This window comes from Haemaphysalis longicornis, unplaced genomic scaffold (assembly GCF_048455015.1).
Source record: "Haemaphysalis longicornis isolate Haplotype H1 unplaced genomic scaffold, Haemaphysalis longicornis Haplotype H1 scaffold_8, whole genome shotgun sequence".
Taxonomy (NCBI): domain Eukaryota; kingdom Metazoa; phylum Arthropoda; class Arachnida; order Ixodida; family Ixodidae; genus Haemaphysalis; species Haemaphysalis longicornis.
Genome location: NW_027526445.1, coordinates 136,918,631 through 136,941,416, shown reverse-complemented (window position 1 = coordinate 136,941,416; position 22,786 = coordinate 136,918,631). Strand labels below are relative to the sequence as shown.

Genomic DNA, 22,786 nt, shown 5'->3' with positions numbered 1-22,786 from the left:
AGAACGTGCTGTTGGGCGAGTTGGTACATACTTAAATGGAAGGTTTACCGCAAACAAGACAAGGACGGTGTCAAACGGGACAGGCGCTACTAACAACTGAGTTTATTTCGAAAAGCACAAACATATAAATAGCAGGCATGCACTGAAGAAAAAGAAAGGAAAGGGAAAACATTACACATCGCGGTCATCTGGCGAACATCAGAAAAAAGTTTGTAGAAACGCACTTTCCTTATCATATATAGAAAGTGACGGTACACTTACGCACATGCGCCCTTTTCTTTTTATGAAAAAAGCCCCGGCAACCTCACGTGCGGAGGGTTTGCTAAAGAAAACGAAAGGTGCCCCTCAAAGGGCTAATGCTGAGCAATTGCAGAATAAGCCAAGGCCTGCGGTCATACCGTACTCGCACCGAGTTGCACACAACCTTAAGAAGCTCGCTTCCAAGTACAGCATACCGGTTGTGTTTTCAGCGCCCTTGAAACTTGCCACGCTGTGCTCAAGAATAGCGCCAGAGATGAAACGCAAAAAAAATGCGAGAAGAAGCATGCCACGACGTTTATTAAGTGTGCCATTGGTGTTGTATACGAGATCCCTCTGATTTGTGGTAAAGTGTATATCGGCCAAACCGGCCGATGCATTAATGACCGCCTCAGAGAACATGCCTTGTCGATAAAAAATGGAACTGGTTCGCACTTGCCACAACATTGTAAAGATTGTGATTCTCTAAACCCAATCTGTAAACCCAATCTGAACAAAACAAAAATAATCGAAAGGAGCAGAGATGCTACCGCACGTGAGGTTGCCGAGGCTTTTTTCATAAAAAGAAAAGGGCCCATGTGCGTAAGTGTACCGTCACTTTCTATATATGATAAGGAAAGTGCATTTCTACAAACTTTTTTCTGATGTTCGCCAGATGACCGTGATGTGTAATGTTTTCCCTTTCCTTTCTTTTTCTTCAGTGCATGCCTGCTATTTATATGTTTGTGCATTTCGAAATAAACTCAGTTGTTAGTAGCGCCTGTCCCGTTTGCCACCGACCTCGTCTTGTTTGCGCTAAACCTTCCTTTTAAGTGTACTGTGGTGCTCATTCTTCGAGCAACCAAAAAAAAAATGAGAAAACGTCTTTTATAATTAGAAGCTCCTCTTGAGCATAACATCAAACTTGTTTGGCTTTTCGTACAGGAAATATTGCAGCATGGCAGCATGGAGATTTGCCGGTATTGCTGGAATCAGACCCTACGTTTGCAGTTTCTCTTGTAATTACTTCGGGCTTTTGTTAAGGCACTGGTTACCAAACATCTACAACTTGGATGAACAGGTTAAGTAGCTTCTGTGTTATACTTGATGGAACGCGAAACTTACCGCAAGAAATGACGCAATCCTAGGTTTACACAACTCCCTACGAAAACATGAGCATAGAACGCCTTCTCTCTCGCGCGCAACCTTTTGCTTAGAGTAGTTGGCCAAGACTAGCCACACATTTATAGCTGTCTTACTGGAAATTCAGCCAGCCTAAAGTTCACGGCTTTTCACTCTTCAAAAGGTCATTTCAGAAACGCACAAAACATTTTTGTCAGAATTTCACGAAAACAGCGAAGCAATTTAAAACTGAATATCGTCCGCAGTTTCAGCCGAGTATACAGCAGCCGTTAAATTTTGTGCAGTGCAGAATAACATACTGACCTCGGCCGCTAAAACCCACGGTTTAAAATATGCAGAAAAGCGAATTTTTTTATTAAACTGGCCAGCACTTATTTGAGAACTTGCTAGCATATAACCCCAAGGCGCTCTGAATGCTAGACACAGGCTGTATGGAGGACTTCTCGTTAATATTAATTGTTAAAAATTGCTCTTTTATTTTTGTTTTTAGACATATCCAAGATCAATTACACCTGTTTTCACATCGGGTGAAGATTTGCCACCCTTCTTATATTAGTACAACCGCTTCTGGCAACGCGAAAAAAAAGCACTACAACGTAATGTCCTGAAGAGCCATGGCATCTCCGTTGAATTCAACTGTTCGGTCTCAATTAATGGGTTAGCGGAAGAGAAAACCAGTACCGCTTTCTTCACATCTAATTTTACTCAACGGTGCGAATTTCTTTTATATCATTTATGTATCTTCGTAGTTTTGTGTTGTAGTGTCTGGCCCATCTGAATATTTTTTTCGATAATTCTTTCAAGCAAGAGTGGACTCATGCAATAGCCCCTTCTGTTGTACTTTCGCTGATCCTCTAATAAGGCGCTGAAAAATCGTTTCATCGAGCCATTGCTTGGTAATATACCATCGACAGGATTTTCTTGTTCGCTTATGTTCGTGATTTTAAGGTGTTTCGGTATTATTAAACCTTTGCAATCTATTACAATGGAGTAAATATTTTTGCGACTACAGTACATAAATTAGTTCAAATATTTTGAGCATCACGACTTCCCTTGGAGTGAGATGAAGACATCGGCATATATTACCGGCTCCTGAGGCAACAAATTGGTTAAAAATGTTTAGAGTGTGCGAAGATACCGAACCAAGGTACCGAAGCAATGGCGTCACAAAGCAAGACAAAAAATTTGTTGGCAGCGCACCGTACTCAGAAATATTTCAACCCTAAAGCGTCATGCACATGACACATCAATAACTGCGGAATGTATGACGTTTTGAGGAAGGCACACTTAATTTGTTTTCTCGAATCCATGAAAAACCAGTAGACTTTATACGTGAAAAAAAAATTCATATAACACATTTGTTGAAATGCAGATTGTAGTTTAGGATATAGGTTTAACGAAGTCACTGCAGTTGAGTTTTTGGTGAGCAAAACTTCTATAATCTGTTCTTATTTATCGTTCTGGCCCTAATGTTAATCAATTCTACTTAATTCTTTTTTACAGTAAATTGCGTTGTTCACAAGAGAAAATTACACGCAATTTGATGTTTTTTGGAAATCTTTACACAGTAGGCTGTAGGTTTGGGCAAGTTGGTAATCCATGCTGTACTTCAATCGCGCACAAAAGTAACGAAGACTGGCGAGAGACGACCCAAGACAGAGCGCTCTGTCTTGTGTCGTCTCTCTCCAGTCTTCGTTACTTTTGTGCGCAATCGCAGTACAGCATGCTTTAACCCAAGTATAGTACTGTAAGAAATAAACAAAATTAAACTGTTCACAAGGCCAATCGCAGGATTAGTTAGAAGGGTCCACAGCAATGAGACGTGGACATAATTTGCATCTGCGCAGGCTTGTTTTTAACACCCCATTGAAGTAACACCAGAATATTTTCTGTCCAGTTCAACAAAAAAAAAACGCTGTCTGTGTTGAGTACACGAAGTTTAAGGAGACCGGTACATTAGTTCTAAACACCGCATACATATAAAATAACCTTTAGCAGAGAGAAAAAAGCACTGGAAAGTTTTCTCTGGGGAGATTTTACGTACGTCAACTTTCTGCCACCTGAAAGAGCGTCATCAATATACGCCAGTGTGACGTGAGCCCTCCATCTCTTAATACCCACAAAGCGTGGGTTCTTCAGAGAACCCAAAATAATTTTTTTACTTTTTACTTGATCGTGGGGCACGGTCTAGCGTTGAGGGATAGTGGTCTGCATACCTGCTATTGTTTTAGAGCTAACGTCTACAAATTATGATATTAAATTCAAACATTTTTCCTCCGGGTTGTCGTACGCCTCGAGATGGCGCGGTCGCATTCCGCGCTGCGACGCCTCCTTATTTGCTTAGCCTTTTTTGCAGATGATTGCAGCAGAAAAAAAAACACAGCCTCGGAAGTCAATTTTAACCATATAAACTATGTTGAAACAAAAATGTTTGCTGTGAATAACAATGCAATAAAATGCAAATTCAATTGTGATGTGCAACAGTCATAACAGCCATAAAGACGCCTTCTGAGTCATTCAAATCAAAGATAAAAAAAGACTGACAGTCAGGCATTTATATTGGCGTATTCTAGTAGCACTGTGTCGGGAAACAAAACGTATAGTTACAGTTATACAAAAGGAGTGTGTAGAAATACATAATGACAACCACACGATTTCAGGGTAATAAGATGCCTTCAATTGACAGGCAGCACCTTCTCGGGCTCTGCCACCATCTTACAATCGCAGGCCATTCACGCATATTTGTACTGACTGGAGAGCGCGCTGCCAAATTTTGTTGAATCTTTATGTTGGCGAGTCTCTTCGCTGTAAAAAGGGAAAATAATACCACAATCAACTTCGATGCTCGAACAAAACCTGAACCAAAATAAAATATTAAATGCGGAGCATATCTTGCTCCGGCGGATGTCCCGCATCCGTACCCCGTCCGCAGCGCCCCTGATGATGATTGTGGCAGGATGCCCATAGGGAGGGGCCAACCAAAAAATTCATCACGAGATACCTTCGCGTTCAACCACCGTCGTCATTTCCCGTAGGGCACCTTGACTAAAAAGTGTTATTGAGATCGGGGATGGTACTTATAGTATGTATGTGGCTTATACCCAATGAAAATAGAATACACAATGACATCGTATACAAAAGAAATGTGGTGGCAAAAATTTTTTTGTCAAAGCTTTCCGAAAAAAGGCCTAAGGTGATCAGGTTCTACAATTATTTTCTTTGAAAAAAAATAGTTTCATTTCTTTCTTTAGTAAGCCGATCGAACAAGAACTTTGAAAATCTTTGGTGATTCCGGGGTAGTCGTTTAAAAAGTAGGGAATTTGAAAACCTAACATTTGTTTACCATAATATGTGCGAACTCGTTTTGTTACGTATGGCTCATGCCGGAGGTCATAACGACATTTTGTCTATTAAATTTATTGATATACACGACAGGATCGGGTTTTGCATCGTTGAATATCTGAAGAGCTAAGCGTTGGAGATAAATATTTTCTATCTTAAGGAGGTTATTTTTGTAAAAATATGGAAGGGTATGGTCGTCCCACTTAAGATTTCCTATGAATCGAACAAACTTCTTTGTAAGGTACAGACACGGTCTATGTTTCTTTGGTAGTGGTGCCCCAGACGAGGAGGCAGTAGCAAAGACGAAAATACATTAAAGCATATCATAACTGGCACTTAAACCACCTAGGAAGAAAAATTCTAAATCTTTTTTACCATGCCGATAGTCGTAGATAAGCTATACGTAAAAGATTAATGTGTTGTGTCCAGCTTAAATGTTCATTAAAAGTGACACCCAAGAATTTAACTGATGTCACCCTTTCAATCTTCTTGCCAGCTATTGACAATACAACATTGGGAATCATTGGCTTGTTCCAGTATCTAAATAGAATATATTTTGTTTTATCCGTATTTAGGGCGATGTCATTTGTCAAGCGCAACAAATGAAGCTCATTTAACTACCTATTAGCTTTCCGAACCACAATCTCGATATTAGTTCCATGAAAAAGTACATTCTCATCGTCAGCGTATACGACAATATTTGGAGTTTCAGGTACAAGGACAATATCATTATCATAAGCAAGGGACAATAACGGGCCCAAAATTGAACGCTGTGTAGGACTAGGAATAGGAGTGTTTCAAGCGTGTCTGTGTGCAGGTGTTGTATCATGGTGTATGTAATCTTATCTGCGCCTGGAGCTGAAGGTTTACATGTGCCCAGGGCAGCCCTGAACTAACGGAGTTGAAATTGAGAATTGTAGCCAGATTTAAACCTGTTATTGTCAGGTAGGGAATTCTTTTCACAAGCGGTCTTATGTCTCAGGAAAGTGTTTGTGTAGTGTGCAGAGGTGGAAACGTGTTGGAAGTGTTGTGCAAGTGTGTTAGACGTCTTCGATTTTGTCTCCTGTTGTACTGACCAGGGGCAGGCTATGTGTATGTTGTCCTTTAAGTTTACCTACTCTTGTCCATGCCTTTTGAGTGTCTGTGTACAAGTTAATGGATCTAAGGAGAGCGCGCCAACTCTCCCATTTCGCCTCACGACGCACACGCTTTCCAAAGGCCTTTGCCTGTTTAAACAAGATGAGGTTATCCGACATGGGGTACCGGCGAAGGACACCGCGCGCCTTGTTCTGGGCCTCTCACACCCGCCTACAGTCCTCGTTCTACCAGGGCCTCCTTGGGTTGCATAGGGCACCAGAGGCCTGGACAATGAACTTTTCGGCGGCGGCGAGGATGTGCGCCGTAAGGATTTTGGCGGCTTCTTCAATTTGTAAGTGTGCTATGGATGTGCGGTGCAGTTTGGATGTTTCTGTAAATGTACTCCAGTTTGCTCTAGCTTCATTGAACCTTTTATGGGAAAGTGAACTGTTCGGGCCTTTAACTGCGTATGTTAATGTGGTTAGGAAGTGGTCACTACCATATGGGTTAATGCCAACAACCCATTCAAGAGATGGAAAGAGTACTGCAGAGCCAATAGCCAATTCGAGGTGTGAATAAGTGTTTTGTCATATAATATGGTATGTAGGCTTCGTTCTATTGAATAGGCATGCTCCCGAAGATGTTGGATATTTTTCGAAAAGGTGACCTCGGGCATCCGTGCAAGCAGAGCCCCCAAGAGAGTCATGTGCGTTGAGGCCGCCTCAAAGAATGAAAGGTGCAGGTAGCTGATCTACAAAGCCCTCGAAAACCGAGCTCGAGAGCTGAAAATCAGGAGGGATGTAAACAGAGCACAGTGCTATTAGCCTATTGAAAATTATGGTACGAATGGCAACAGCCTCAAGGACGGTCTGTGACTGGACAGTGTGACACACCAATGACGTTCGGGAAATGATGGCCACACCATGGAAGATGTACCACCACCATACTTGTCTTTCCTAAATACCAGGTAACTATTCAAAAAATGGTATGTTTGAAATTTCAAAGTGGTTCTTGTAGACACATGACACTTGGTTGATTGGAGTGCAGTATCTTGTACACATCGTCACGATTTTTAGAGTGCCTCTAAAGTTTTATTGAATTATGTTTTGTCTTCCCATTATTTAGTGTGAGGGCTACCGGAGTGTTTATGTTTATGTGTCGTCCTTCGGGGCTGTGACTTTAGGATTGGACGCTTTGGGACTTTCTGTAGACTTGGAAGTCGAACGCCGCTCCTTGCACTGCGTTGCAGGCAGGAACGGCCCGACATCCATCTCCTCGTCAGATGTGAAAGAGGCCCCCCATGGACCGGGCCCCTCGGACTTCGCCCCCTTCGGGGACCCTTCATTTGACCCGCCATCGCCGAGGGAGTCGGAGGTGCAGCGGTGGCAGGGGCGGTGCGGTGGGGGTGGGTGCCGAAGCGAACCCCCGGTGTCCATCCCCTCGGCACCCTCCCACAAACTTGAGGAAGGAGAAGAAAAGGCGGGAGCGGCACTGGTCCCGACGAAGGCGGTTGACACAACCACTGCTGCCTCAGCAAGCGGTGTGGTGACGGGTTGGTCTGCCTAAAGCAACCCAGCCGGGGGCGGCGAAGGGACCAGGTCAGACTCGCTGAACTTGGTCCCTGGGGAAAGCACACGCCGCTTCGCCCCCCGGCGAGCTGCGTCGGCGCACCTCCCCAGAGGGAAAGAGGCGAACCTCTTTCTCACCTCTGGGAAGGTGATGTTCTGAGTGACCTTGATGTTTATTATCTTTTTTGTTAGTTGAAAATTTTCGCACTTGAGGGAGTATGCTTCATGCGGCCCCCCGCAGTTCACACAAGTGGGGGTGTCAGATCGGCAGTTGTGGCTGGGATGATCGTGCGCCACGCATTTCGCACAGGTCGGTCGGCCATGGCAAGAGTTTGTACCGTGCCCGAACCGCTTGCACTTAAAACAGAAGCGGCGTAGGTTCGGGATGCAGGGACGTATTGAGCACCGGATAACACCTGCATTTATATGTTGCGGAATTGCTGAGTGGTCAAAGGTCAAGATTATGTGCTTGGTGGAAATCTCCTTGTCGTCTTTGCGGATGGTAATGCGCCTCATGGCAGTGGGGCCCTGATCCTTCAAGCCCGCAAGGATAGCCGCATCCGTTTCGTTAAGAATATCTGCCTCGGATATCATACCCTGCGAGCTGTTGAGGATCCGATAAGGTGTAACCCTGATGTCGAGATCAGCCAGTCTAGTCAGAGCTAGAAGCTTTGTGGACTGCTGCTTGTCATTTACGTCGATGAGGAGTTCACCAGTCCTTTGTTTTTTGGCCTCATACGGTTTTCCTATAATGGCTTCAAGGTATTTGGTGATAAAAAAGAGGGACTGCGATTCAAGAGGGTGTGCTGGAATGAGTGACTCCATGACAAGAAATCGGGGTAATTGTCCGGTTCAGGAAATGTGAAGGATGGGAATAGGTGAGAAGATACTTCGGTGCGGCCCCTTTTCAGCGACCGATCACATTTGGGGGGGGGGGGCTTGAAAATACCATACGGCATAGTATAAAAGCAGAGAGATGGGGGCACTTTCTTTAGCCTTACCCTCATAGCTGAAGAGGACCCGTAGCTCCCTGCCTGGTAAACGGGCAGGTAGCCCATCCGCCGGAGCTTGACCTGGGCTCCGAGGGCCACCGTTTGAGATTTCTTGCCCTACACCTTCAAACACATCACCACGGTAGGACACAGCTTACGTTGGGGGGCTCGGGGTCCGCGGTGTCGCCAATACCGTTACCAAGATTGCTTAAGGTGGGGCGTGCGGGGTGCTATCTTTTGAGACACTCAGCTTATGTGTACGTCGAGCTTCAGAAGTTTTCGAGAGAGACGCGTCAGGCGATGCGGGGCGTCAAAACTCGGCTCCCGATTATACACGTCTGCCAGAACATGGATTTACCACCAATCAAAGCGAATGCCTACCCCATCCCATATATTCACCCCCTCCACAACACGGCTCAACTCAATGTGCTTCAAGCACAAGGTAAACCCCTTAGTTTTCTTTGAACCCCGGCTGAGACCAGGATGACCGGTTGACTGGATCAGACCGCAGGAGTTATCGCCAAAAGAAAGGGCACGAGAAAGCAGTCTCCATGCATTATGTCAATTCCTTCGAATGCTTCGCACAGATTTAGCTTCCGAAAAACAAAGCGAGCTTCACGTCAAGGTGCTGGAAACAATGCCATTCTGGAAACAATCTCGGTGCTTTAAACACGCCATATTCAGATTCAGCCGGCGTGCTGTGTATACTGCCGATAAGCAATTGTACCCTAGAAAAACGCCACTTCCTGAGATGGGTGCAGATTCCGGGTGATAATGTATATATCGAGAGCACTTGCGACATAATAATTATGACGTATGACAAGAAATTTGAAATGTCGTTAACGCGCCACCACCTGCAGTATTGAATGCCGTACTACGCTTAGGGTGCCATATCCTACGCAGGCTGAGTGCGAGAAAGGTAATCAGGAGACTCGCACAAAACGTTCAGCGGCAAGACGAACAACGACGTACAGGTCAATAAGGGTTTGGCGTTTTTTAGGGACGGCGACAAGCAAAGTGAAATACGATGAGGCAGATTGCCAAAAATCATACCATGAAAAAAATGCTCAAAGCGATCTCTCATATACAGTCATTCTCAAAATTTTCTGGGCCACGGCGAAAGTGCACAGTCCGCAAGGAATTCAATGTACAAGCTTACATCTCAAGAAAGGCGGAAATATTTTATACCGTAAAGATACAGAAAACACATTTTTTGTTACTGTAATAAAATAACTTTTTTTCAGAGTAAAAGCTTAAGGTTGTTCCTTGAATTCTTTGTGGGCCACAATGCTTCTATTTGGGCTAGAAAATTTGGCAATGACTGTACGTATGTTCTAAAGTGAGGACCATCAATAGCGGTCGAGGAGATAAAAGCCCACGACAAAAAAGATGGTAATAAGGTAAACAAAATATCAGAGGCATGATAAACCCCGTGAAACTTTTGGAGACAGTCAGGTTGGCGGTAAAGATGAAAGAGAAAACAATTGTTGGGTGCCTATAGGCTCCCTGTAATGCAGTTTGACGAGCAGGTCGCGCCACCTGGCGGCTGAATGTATAAAGTGCAAGGCGTTCGCTCGCGTATGCCCGCGTTCGCTGCTGCTGCTTAGCGTGGGCGATTTGGCAGTTTCATCTCGGTTTTGTATTTTTCGGTGACGTTACTGCAGTTTACGGCTCGATGGCGTCACCGCAATCATGCGGGGAACCCACAGTCACAAGGAAAAAACTGGGCGCAGATATTGTTGCGTCAAGGAATGCCACAGTCGGGAGGACACGCCAGGCGTGAAGCTCTAATGCTTCCCGTCGCAGCCTTGGGAGAAAGCACGGAGACAGAAGTGGATTGTCGCCGTGCGGCGAGTGAAGTAAGTGAACTTTGCTTGTTCGGGAAATCGCAACATGTTTTGAAAGCGACTGCGGACGTTAATTATTTCTCATTGGGCGTCAGTCTGGATTTGCTACGAAGCGGTCACCTCAACATCGTAGCATATTTGGTGGTCCGTAGTTCAGTAACTTGTGATCAAATTCACGGATATTATACTTTAACTCCGTTTTCTCATACCTGCGGCGTTAACCACTCGTAGATGTGCTTAGCAAAGGTGCGCGGTCGTTGTGAGCCATCGTTGGCGTCCGCAGCCCGGCGCTGTCGCTCGCGTTTTTTTATCCGCGGACCTCTTCGCTGTTAATTCATGCCGGTTGATCAGAAGTGCAGTATTAGTGAACAATGAGCGGTGCATTATTAAACCCGGCGAAAACATGTAGCAGCGTTCAAGCAAGGAAAACAATGTATAAAGTGCACGAGGTAGTAAAGCCTGCACAAGTAATTGTGTGCGTGTTGCATTTGTTTTTAATGGCGTATTTTACTGACACAGCTTGATACTACTGCCCGGTAACGTCACTGCTAATATTTTACTTGTTACAGCTCGGAGGATTCATCGACCTGGTACCCCAGTCGGGACTCGAGGGTGTGCTCTAAGCATATTGTGAATGGAGAAAGAGTACGATTCAGAACCACCCAGGGTATTTACCCACCATATTCCCCAAAGTCTACAAGAAGCGATCAACTTCGCCCACTGCTCAAGTGGCTAGATATAAAAGGTAACCTTTTGTTTGGTGTGCAAGGATTTTTTGCTTAAATGTTTGAAACTATTTTTTTCCCAGAATGAAGCCGTTGGTTCCTGCCAAAGAAATAAATGTATTCTTGCGAATGTACGAACCACAAAAGTCTGTTATATTTTAAGAATCAGTACCATTACATATTGTTAATTGTGCAGGTGGAAACAGCGCCATTCCCAGTCATCGCCTGCTGCTTCTGCTACTGATGCCGAGTCATCTGTTGCCACTGCATTAGCTGCTCTCCCTGGACCTGCTTTGGCCAACAGATTTGAAGCAGCAGAAGCCTGCGGCACCAGCTGCTTTGCCACGGTTGATGTTTCAACCGACCCGGACCTGCCGTGCGAAGACAACTCTGGACCACAGCTGCTTTCTGCTGTTGCTGCTGAGCTTCATGTTGCAGAAACCTCGACGGTAAGCTTTTGAGTGACATGCCTCAAATTGTACGGGAAAATTTGGTGCTTTTGTACAATCCTATTTCAAGCACTGCATTATTACGTAGCACAAGCAGCAAGTCAACAGTATTCCTCTATGTATATTGTTCCTTTTGTTTTTTGTGTGTAACACTTACTACAAAAACATGTGCATTTCATTTGCTAGTAGAAAAGTTTACGTACTTTGCATCATCTTGCGCACTATGACAGACTAAAACAAGCTTTGTACTGCATTTACATTTCTTCCTTTGTTTTTGAATTTTATGCAGGGAGCACAAACACAAGACGCTCAGGTGTCAGACAAGACATTCTCCGTTTTCTTGTGCCTCATCAATGACATGGGCGCATCCACTCAAGTGACCCATGTCGACTCGCATGACAGCACCAGCCAGAGGTCAGTAGCAGGCACTGTGGCCGCGGCCACAGAACCAGCTACTTCTCTAGCTTTGACAGCGTTGCTACGTCGGCCAATGCGCAAGACTTGTGCGATATGAGCATTACAGTGTTTGCGTTGCTACTGAGCATGTTGCCCCTTTCAACGGAGAGGAAATGCGATGTGACACTTGAGAACAAGCTTCTCTTATTTTTGATGAAAATGAAGCTTGGAATCACCTATTCTTCACTGGCCGTCCTGTTTTGTGTAAGCGAGACATCAGCGTCACGCCATTTTAAGAGCGTTTTAAGGACCATTGCTGTTGCAACAGCAAAGTGGATTTTTCGCCCCCCATTGAGAGTGATTGAGGCTACAATGCCGGACAGCTTTAGGGTGCATTACCCAGGATGCACGATGATCATTCATTGCACAGAAGTACGGACTGAGCAGCCAGCAACTGTGCAGGAAGAGAGAGTGCTGTATTCGCATTACAAAGGGGCATACACGTTGAAGTTTTTGGTGGGCATAACACCGGAAAGTGTCATTGTTTCCGCTCGAAAGCTTATGGTGGCCGGCTGTCAGATGCCTACGTCACTGTAGATTCTGGTTTTCTTGACCTTGTGCAAGCCGGAGATACGATTGTGGCGGACAAGGGATTCCCAGGCATTCAAACCGTTTTAGGGAACCAGAATGCCGTTCTTGTCATGCCCCCTTTTTTACATGGCTCTCAGTTTACCCCAGAGGAGGTTAGAGACACGTACAATATAGCTCAAGTGAGGATACACGTTGAAAGAATGATCCAGAGAATTAAAATTTATAACATCCTAAATAACAAAGTGCCAACTGAGCTCATCCCGTGCATTGCTGATGTTTGTCATGTCTGCTGTGTGCTAGCAAATCTCCAGCCCCCAATAATTAGACGAAAAAAGCAACCACAGGCATCTGCCGCGTCCACATCGTGAGTCATGTACGCTTCACTGGCCCTACTCTCGGTTTCCTGCAGAAGAACTCGCAAGGGTTAGACAGACCCGCCACGGTGGCTCAGTGGCTAAGGCGTTGTGCTGCTGAGCACGAGGATGCGGTTCGATTCCCGGCTGCAGCGACCGCTTTTCTGATAGAGGCGAAAAGCATAAACGCCCGTGTGTACAAGATTTTGGCGCACGTAAAGATCCTCAGGGGGTCAAAATTAACCCAGAGCCTCTCTACTACGGCGCGCCTCATCGCCTGCATTGTGTCGGTGCGTTAAATCCTACAATAAATCATGGGTTAGAGAGCCCAAGTGTGCTGGGCTGGATGGAGAGTTGCAGCTTCATAGTGTAACACCTGTGTCGAGGTTTTGGCACACATTAGGTCCCTACGTGGTCAAATGTTTCTGGAGCCCTCCACTGAGACGCACCTCATAGCTCAGGCTTAACTTGGGCGCATAATTGGAATATTGTGAAGCTAAATACTAGCACACATTTTTTCCTGTCCATTTGTGTTCATGCATTTGAATATTGCCTTTTGTACATTGCAAGCGATGGTGTGATCAGGTCTCTCTGGTTTTTTTTGTATTGTATGTGTTTGTAATTATAGTAGCGGATTGATTTTTCGGACCTGGAGAGGAACAAAAAATAGTCCGAATGAAAGAGCAGTTCAAAAATTCCATTAGCCATTACTCCTATAGGGCAACCGGCGGTTCCTCGGAAAAGTCCGGAATATCCAGCAAGTCCAAATTTTCGGAGTTCGAAAAAACAGTTGACTATTGTATGTATGTTATTTAGGTGTTTTGTGCGTGGGTATTCTTTACGGGGAATAGAGGACTGCAAAATAAATAATGTTTTAGCTTTGTAAAGAGTCACTAGTGATTTCCCTGTCACACGCATGCATTAAGGTCTGAAGCCACAGTTCCCCCAGGAACTTGTGCACATTGCACTACTTACGTTATATCAGTCATGTGGCATTTTCACGAAGCTACAAGTAGATGACGCTGTCCTATGTGTTTGGTGGGCAATTAGTTTGTGCTCATATGGTCATATTGTATTTTGCACTTGTTACAAACCCCTGTTGTGTGTTTTCAAGCTGTTGACCCCTCCATTACTGTACCATTTGAAGCTGTGAAAATCATGTCTTCGTAACCTTTGTCAACCTATAGTTAGACTGCTCATTATGTTACTTGCTAATAAAGTCTTTGTTGACTTTCGTGTAATACCATTGACAACTATGTATCCATACGATATTTTCTATCAGACAACAAGAGTACGAAATAGAAACTTTTTATTTCATTACTTGTTCAGCAGATGCAGTACTCAAAAAACGTTTTAATTTGCTGCAGGAGGCAGAAGCGAACTGAAGCAAAACTTTTCAAGGCTTGGTATTGCCTCCTGCAGAAAGGAGTCATCCTTGTCGACATGAACAGTTAGGCTTTCTTTCTGTGAGTAGACAAAAAAAAGGCATTTGTTTACATTTAGCAAGTACAATAAAATTTGGACTTGAGTGTAGTAGGTATGGGTCCTCTTCAGGCTTGGATCACTGCAAGTCCCCTAAATGTAGTCAAGGACGCCCTTCCCCGAGCGGCCGAACATACCATCATTTTCGCACTTTTTGGGGCACTTAATCTCCAGGAGGTACGTTTCCCCGGCCAAGCAAAATATGCCGTCTGGGCTGGAGCACAGCCAAGGCTGGTCTGAGTGGATGAGCAGACCCATCTGAAATAGTTGGACATTGTTGCAGTAAGGCACAACAGGGGACCAAGCAATATGCGGCTTGTGAAACGCTCCACAAAAACACCCATGTTATTAATCCCTGCAAAGGTCAATGCATGAGCAAGCCTAGTGCAAAGCAGTTCCTCAAAGTGTTATATTCCAGTCACATAAACCAAGCCATTTTTAAAATCAATAACCATCATAAAACAAAGTGCTGTCACTATTCAGTTTTTTTTACCTTTTTTCTTTGCTTTGGCTGTTATTATTTTTTTCTGAAGCATTAACTACTGTGAGGGCTAGACAAAGCATACACTCACCTCCACAACTTCAACACCTTGCTGACGCTCAAACTCCATCCGAGCCAGGGGTTCTGTGCGAAGTCCTGTGGTTGAGTACGAGAAATAAAAATTGTTTGCAAGCCTTATTATTGTCAGCCCTTAAATATACAACATTGAAAAAATATCATAGGAGGTGGGAACTATTGTATATGCATGGCTTGTCCCAATTTTGTACTGCGTATTCCACCAGAAAAAATTTGCAACTGTACACATACCATACGTTGTAGCATCAGAGTAAAATGCCCTTGGGTGCAGGATGGCTCTTGCAACTTCTTCTGGACTTTTACGAGCCCGTAATATCCTGTGGGCAGTGGTACTGCTGATCCAGAACTTTTTTTATTTGTGCCACCTAACTTAGAATGCACATACCTGAAGTCAGAAACACACAGTGCTAATGTCCCTAATTATTAGATAAACATTTATGTCTGCTGTCACCGTTTCCATACCTTACACAGCTTGACTGGCCCATGGTCCCCACACACAGGTCAGACAGGGATGCGCAGGCCACATTTGCATCGTAAAAAGCTTTCTGCTGCTTTGACGTCCCCTCTGTGTGATCTTCTGGCTTAAAAGACATCCTGGGGTACATGCCCAACACCTGCAGCTCACGTAAGGCCTTGCAAGGGGTCGGAAGCAGCTGCGTAATTTTTTGCAGCTGCAACAACTGCCTGGCTTTTTTTTCTGCTTCCATGGAGGCTAACTCCTCCTCTGTCTTGGTCATTTCAGCTAGTATTTCCGTGAATGGGGAGACAATGCCCGGAAAGTACTCGAGGACGTAAAATGGAGACAGCTCTGCCGGTTTTTTGTTCCCTACAAAGGGGCTGTTGTAGTCTGGGAGGAAGAATGACGAAATTCACTGCATATTAGCTAAAATGTAAGGGCTAATGAGTGTGCTGATTATAGAACCACATCAATAGTGATAGCTATAAACTCGATAAAAAAACGAAATACGGGATAGCTAACGCATGCGAGTAGGATACATGCAAGCAATGCTGCACCTGAAAGCATCTATGTAACAAAACAAAGTGCATCATACCTCCGAAAAGTTCTTCAATGCTGGCCTTATCGTTCAGCAGCGGCTTCCCTGCAGGTTTTCCCCAAGCCTGAGGCTGGCTCGTGCATGATGCATGGTCGAAGTTATTCAAAAAGAAAGCAACTGCGGCACAGTGCTTACAGTTGCCCGCACTGCCGTAGCGACAGCTGCACTGGCCGCTTTCAATTGTCCGAGGCTGCACTGTCAGCTGCGAATTTAAATCGGGCGAAAGGATACCTCAGGCACAAGGCGAACCCAAATAAAGGCAAGAATTGTCGTAACAAAATACTTTTCTCGAGCTTTGTTGATATGTAGACTCATCTCTCGTGCGTACATGTGCTAGGCCACGTTGGTTTGGTTACTTACCTTCAAACCAATCTCGTAGACGTGTTTGCCCTGTTGGGAAAGGCATTTTGCTGAAAGTTCGGTGCCGTTCACTTCCTGGACCCCGTACACATGCTTGTTGTCGTACAGGCGGCGTCCTTTTCGCAGTATCGACGGCTGAAAGTATCGATCGAGGCCGTCGACCGACTTGGAGCCACAATGCAGCACCCGCGACATCGCGGTTGCTTGTCGCCTTTCACTCGATGCAGCCGAACTACTGGTAAAGAAAATCGCACCAAAATAACGTGCACGGAAAAACTAAGCGCCACGCACCGTTTAGAATCGTCAAATGACAGCTGCCCGCATACCACAAATGAATGCTGGCACGGCCACAACACTTCACGGAGCGCCTCAGTGTTTGGTGCCGCCGCCGTCGGTGGCGCGCATGTCAGCTCGACGGAGGCGCCGCCCGACGATTGCAGGGTGCCTATAAATAGCACAAGAAATGGTTCGGCAAATAAAATTTTGCGATAACATTCGAGGGACTGCATTGCTGCGTGGCTGGTTTAGCTTCAGGCCTGTATGAGGAAACACAGCGGCTTGACGTGCAAGTACGCTGTGCAAAAGCTGAGAAAAATTTCAGGGATAAGTAATATAGTTTAAAAAGTATATTCCTTCAGGTTTTCAGGTTTCAGTTTGTCAGATTTTATTGAAAAATGTTTGCATACAGAATATGAACAATAGCAATTTACTGAAGGAGGTTCCAAATTCTACACTCTCGAAGGGACCTCCTGTGCTAAGTACAAAAGAAACGCACAGCCGGAAAGAGCGTTACAGAGATTAGCGAAGGGATGCTTAGCAAAGAACAAATTAAATAATAATAATAAAATATAATTACTCAGAGATATGATATATTGAAAGAACGAATTAGACATAATAAAAGAAGGTTATTTGTAAATAATGCTCGTTGATTAAACGCAAACTGTTGACCACAAGTTACTTTTTAGGATTTATAAAAGAAGTGTTCAGATTTCACGAATTTGATTTTTGTAGTCTATGAATTCCAAGGCATTATTTCTGAAAAGAAGGTATGTTTCCCGTAATTATAGCGCACGTTTAGTAGTAGAATAATGTTTTAAGCGCAATGCACTTCTTAAGCGACCCTGAACCTGCGTCCACCGGTGATGTCCGCATCACATACCCACGTGGCGGATTGGCCAGGAATCTCCTCGTCTTCCTTGGCAACGGGGGGAGATGGGCGCGCGCTGCCTGGCCGCTGACATGGCACATACCCACGTGGGGGATTGGCCAGGAATCGGGCATGAGAAGGGCTAATGCACCCGCTTAAAGGAGTACTGACACGAAATTTTAAAGCTGAGATCCGCTCTAGCAATCAAGTACAACGACAACACAAATAGGTGTCTGTGAATAAATGCATCTTTCTTTCTTTGTAGTTGTGTGTGTGTGTGTGATCTCTCTTTCGCGAACATTACCGAACCACGCAAATTCAACTCGTGCATTCGCACTTTCACATTCTTCCGCTGGGGGAAATGCGGGGAATTTTTTGTTCCCCGGATTCGGTAATATTGGGGTTTAGTAGTTGGGGCAGAAATATTATCAACGACAGCACTTTTATTTTGAAATCGATGAATTAGAAGGCTGAGCTTTAGTTGTAGTGAGTATGTGAGTGGAAGAATTTTCAGATTCCGGTATATTGGGAGGGCAGATGTCTGGACAGGGTTGAATGTAATGAGGTGTACTGCTTGTTTTTGCCAGTGTTCAAGGTGACACATATGAGTTTCGTACTTCTTTCCCCAGGAAGATAGGCAATATGTGAGCTGGCTATGTATAAAGGCGTAATACAGTGACAGAATAACATGGTGCAGGAAATAATGGCAAGATTTGATTAATAAACGTATGCCAAAACGAATTGTTTTTACAATTGGGCATCGCATGCTGAATTTGAGATAGAAGTTAAGCACAACGCTTAAAACATATCCGTATTTGATGAATAAATCCCGTGGCTATCTAGATAATTGCTCGGAAATACAAAAGTTTGCTTATGATGGGTCTGAAAAACCTTGAAGCCTGTTTTTGTGGCGTTTATGGGTAGGCCATTATTGTTACACTAGGACACAATGTTTAGCAGGTCCTCGTTAGGTCGCGTTGATAAGTTGGTAGTATTCTTATCACCAGCAAATATATTCGTATAATCAGAGTAAAGAATGCAATAAGAACTATTAAGGCAACTGGGTAAGTAATTATTATACAAAAGAAAAAGAAGCGGCCCTCATTGATACGGCATCGGCAAATTGAACAACCTGAGTGCGATGACGCAGATAACTTTTTTGAGGGGTTAGAGCCGGTCCACATGTACGAAATGGTTCTAATTTTGAAAAAAGGATAGTGTGGTTAATTGCATCAAATGCCTTAGTAAAGTCGATAAATACTGCCGCAGCCCACCAACCATTGTCCACAAATTTTTTAATCTGATGAGTGAATTCTAATATTTCTACTACCATAGAAAGACTGGGCTGGAAATCGAATTCCCGCGGTGGGAGAGGGTTAATGTTTCTAGGTACTCAGTGAGGCGGTCAGCAAGAAGTTTTTCAATTAGTTTATTTAGAATTGTAGGATCGTTATCGGGCGATAGTTACCCCACGCATTTCGATCTCCTTTTTTGAATACTGGCAAAACTTTTCCATGTTTAGGTCTTGAGGGGAAAATGCCTGTAGTAAATATGTTATTTATAATAGTAGCGATAATAACCAATAGATCAAGGGTGACAAGTTTAATTCTAGATGGACCAATGATGTCTAACCCTGGACTAGTGCATTTTACACCACACAGAACAGAAAAAACCTCCTCCAGTGATGTAAGGCGTAAATAAAAGGATTGGGAACAATGAGCATAATGCGAAATATTGTTGTGATTGAGGAGACCCTCGAACAAAACTTGTTGAATGCATTAGCTATATCGGAAGAACTAGTGAGGCACGTTCCATCATTAACAATTTCATTTGAGCTGGGTGCTTGTGCAGACAGGTTCAAAAATTTCTTAATTAGTATCCAGTTTTTGTGATTGTTGTTACCATTTTTAGTATTGTGATTTTGATAATAGTCTATTTTTGCGTCCTTTAGATCTTTAGGTAACATTTGGGAGGAATTTCTGAACCGCTTTTGTAAAGCTAGATTAAATGGGCGCATTTTAAGTTTTTAAGTTTTTTTTAGGTTGTCCTTTTTACAAATACACCGCAGTAGATTGTTTGTGTTCCACGGGTTTCTGGGTGCAGAGTAACGTTTGTATGTCACAGAAGATGATGAGAACAAATTTATTGTTTCCGTTAATTTAGTCGAACAATTGCTCAACGCGGCTTCAACATTTGCTTCCTGACATCGGTTTGCTTCCTGACAGCGATTTGCTTCCAGCTAACTGAGGAAACAATTTGGTATCTAAAAAATACCTTGTTAGATTTTTTCCCTTGCATTGATTATCAGTTTCGACGAATAAGAAAATAGGGTAATGGTCCGTAATATCAATGTTAAGGATGCCCCCAATCTGAGGCGAAATGAGACTGCCATGACGCGGTGAAGTGCAGCGTGTAGGCGATTGTAACAATGATTCCAAACCGTGGCCAACAAAACAGTTTACGTATTTGGTGTAAGAGCTGCCAGTGACATCTGTAATGTCAATTTTGATATAACCAACGACGATTAAATTTTTGTTTTCGTGATTCAGACGGCTAAAAATGAATTCCAGTTCTGCGCAGAAATTCCCGTACGATGACGAAGGTGAACCATAAACGAAGGAAATGATGGTGTTTTTGTTAGACAGGAAAGACGCGCGGTCAAATTCAAGCCAAACAGACTCTGCTTGAGCAAGGTGAAATTTTATGTCAGAGCGGCGCCTGTATGAGAGCTGTTTCGACATGAGTATGGGAGAACCACCGTGGCGATCACTTGTTCAGTAGGTGTATTCCACTTGATAACCCTTGTATGGCACACAGCTTCGCGTAATCGCATGACAACCATGTCTCCGAGAGGCCGATAATCAAAAATTTATAATCAAGGAGTGTTATAAAGCCTATTACATTATCCGTATGTTTGGGTAAGCTACGTGGGTTAAAATGAATTAGAGACTTGTGCGACGAAGATGACTTTCTGGGTAGTTATTTTAGTTCATCTACGCTGTACTACATGCTAAGTTGATTATCTGATTGGTCATGGGAAGACGAAAAAATCATTGACCCTCGAAATTCGGTGCACGCGATGGTCTTTACACTTGGGAGCTAGAATATTTCCTATTGTAGTCCAAAAAAATTCCCACTGTTTCTCTCGATTCAGTACAAGTGCTTGCGCAAAGAGCCGCTTGTTTTCGTGGGTAAGGCGATCATTTAATGTAGATGGGCTTCAGGCTATCGGTTACTGTTGTAGAACCGATAGTTCAGGCTGTCAGTGGCGCCTCGTTCACCTTTGCAGCAAACTCCGTTTTCTTGACGCGTGAACAAAATCACCCACTAATGTGCGGCTCGTCCTTTGAAGGAACACGGTGTACAACATCGATGTCAGAATCAGTAACAGGACAACGAACTTTTTCTCCAACCTGCTTGAGGAATGCTTTCCAGCACTCTCCCTGTGTCGACGAAACGCCTTGTATTTCCAGGTTGTGTTTGCGGGAGCATTGCTCGAGTTCAGCTACGCGCATTATCAACTCGTGGTTTTCCAGGGTAAACTTATTTCGTGAACCTGTTTCGTCAAAGTGTCAACAGACTTTGCAAGTTCGCGTTCGTTACCATCATAGACCAATACAAGAGCATTAGTAATTGACACCAAAGGTGCGGCAAGAAAATACGCATACAGGAAGGCTTGAGCGAGCAACAACCAACCTCGTAGATAGGAATGCGGTGAGCTGCTTGTTCACTGCCGCAACCCTGCTTGCGGGTGCCAGATGCCAAGAGGTGCCAGTCTTTATAGCCATCAGGCGGGACCGAGGCAGGTGGCGCTAGGTCGGTGTGGATTGGCTGCGCAGACTCGTTGCTCCAAAGCCTCGAAATGCGCATTCCGTCACGCCGGGCTGTCGCACGTCGATTACCGCGAATAATAGCGGAGATAGGAATGCAGTGACCTGCTGGTTCACTGCCGCAACCTTGCTGCCGCAACCATCGTTATCCTAATTGTGGGGAAGTGCACGTTTTAGAGACACTGGGTTACAAGGTTGGTGGAAGCGTCACCACATACGCAGTTAGATTAGCAAAACGTGAGCGGTGGTTTTCAAACGAGTACCTGGATCTCTGAGGATCCGCGACGCCTTTTGTAGGGACTACAGGTATATTCAACCGAGCGCTCTCAGAAGATGAGCTGTCGGATGACGTGGTCAGGCGGTTTCGCCAAAATACGGCAAAGTATTTGTCGTGGCAATCTCAGCAGTGGTAATGTCCAATCTGTCGACGATGTCATTAATTAACCCTGATATCGGACAAGCTCATGTGTATGCATCACCGCCTCAACTAATTTAGGTCGCCTGCTATGCGTCAAAGGAAAATGTGGTCCCAGACGTCACCTATAGGTAGGAAACTGTGTGGGCCTTCGCAGTCTTCGCTCAAGATGTTGGTCCCCATATGACTATTCTTATAAAGAGCAGATATGTCCTTCAAGCGGTAAACAAGAGGCTTTGGATCTCTGTTCAAAATTTGTTGGCGAGGTCTCAAGAGGCGAGGCATCAAGAGGCATTACGATCACTCCCTTGTTCTTTCCTATTTGCCCCTGAGGGCTTCTGCAATTCAATTGATTAAATGCAATTCTTTCTTGAGTCCATGAACACCTCGCCTGCCCACAATTATTTTTCTTCGACGTTTCCGCACTTTAGAGTGAAGCTCGCTCATGACGTATTCGCAATTTCGCAACAAGCCGCACACCATTGTTTCGGTTGCCCTTCTTTCCCGTATCCCTCAAAACTAGTAAGGCTCATTTCTAAAAGCTTTAAAATCCAGGTCGGCCGGATCAACGGTTCTGCTTTTAAGCTTCTCAGCGACCACATAGGATAGGGGTTAAGATCTGGGAGTTGAATGGTACTTATCATGGGGATTTCAGCACTGTAAGTATGCGCACCAATAGGTACTTGCCAGAATCTGCACTACATACATTGTTTATGGCCCCTCTGGCGTCAATTACGTTAAAAATGAACGTATCTAAGCTGGAAATAAGTTGATGCAGCACCAAAACATACTGGTATGAAGGCCGAGATTTTGCTCCCATGAGCCTTGACGCATTTTGATTGAAATGCAGAGATGCTTCCCCTCCTCCAAAGGAATACAAGAAGTGCTCTTTGGTAGTCTTCTACAAGGCATGCACGGAGCATACCTTTTTCTGCATTTAATCGTTAAAAGAAATTACACGAATGGGTTCAATGGTGCCGAAGTGATGTGGCACTTTTGTAAAAAAAAGAAATGGCTTCCCGTTGTAGTTGAGTTATTTAACTGTCCTATTTCGCCTTCCCCGCTAGAAGGGGCTCGCCACGGGTGCAACCGGTCCACAATGGGCGCCTGGTGGCAAACACTTTATTACGGTATCGGAAAATAAAAGGCTTAGGAGGAGGATCGAACATCGTCAGAGGTATAATTTCACTACATGACTAA

General features: G+C 44.4%; 1 pseudogene; it reads left to right on the top strand.

The window, feature by feature from the left end:
* The first annotated feature begins 9,779 nt into the window (after window positions 1-9,779).
* Window positions 9,780-12,735, top strand: LOC144148491 (uncharacterized; annotated as a pseudogene).
* The last annotated feature ends 10,051 nt before the right edge of the window (window positions 12,736-22,786 follow it).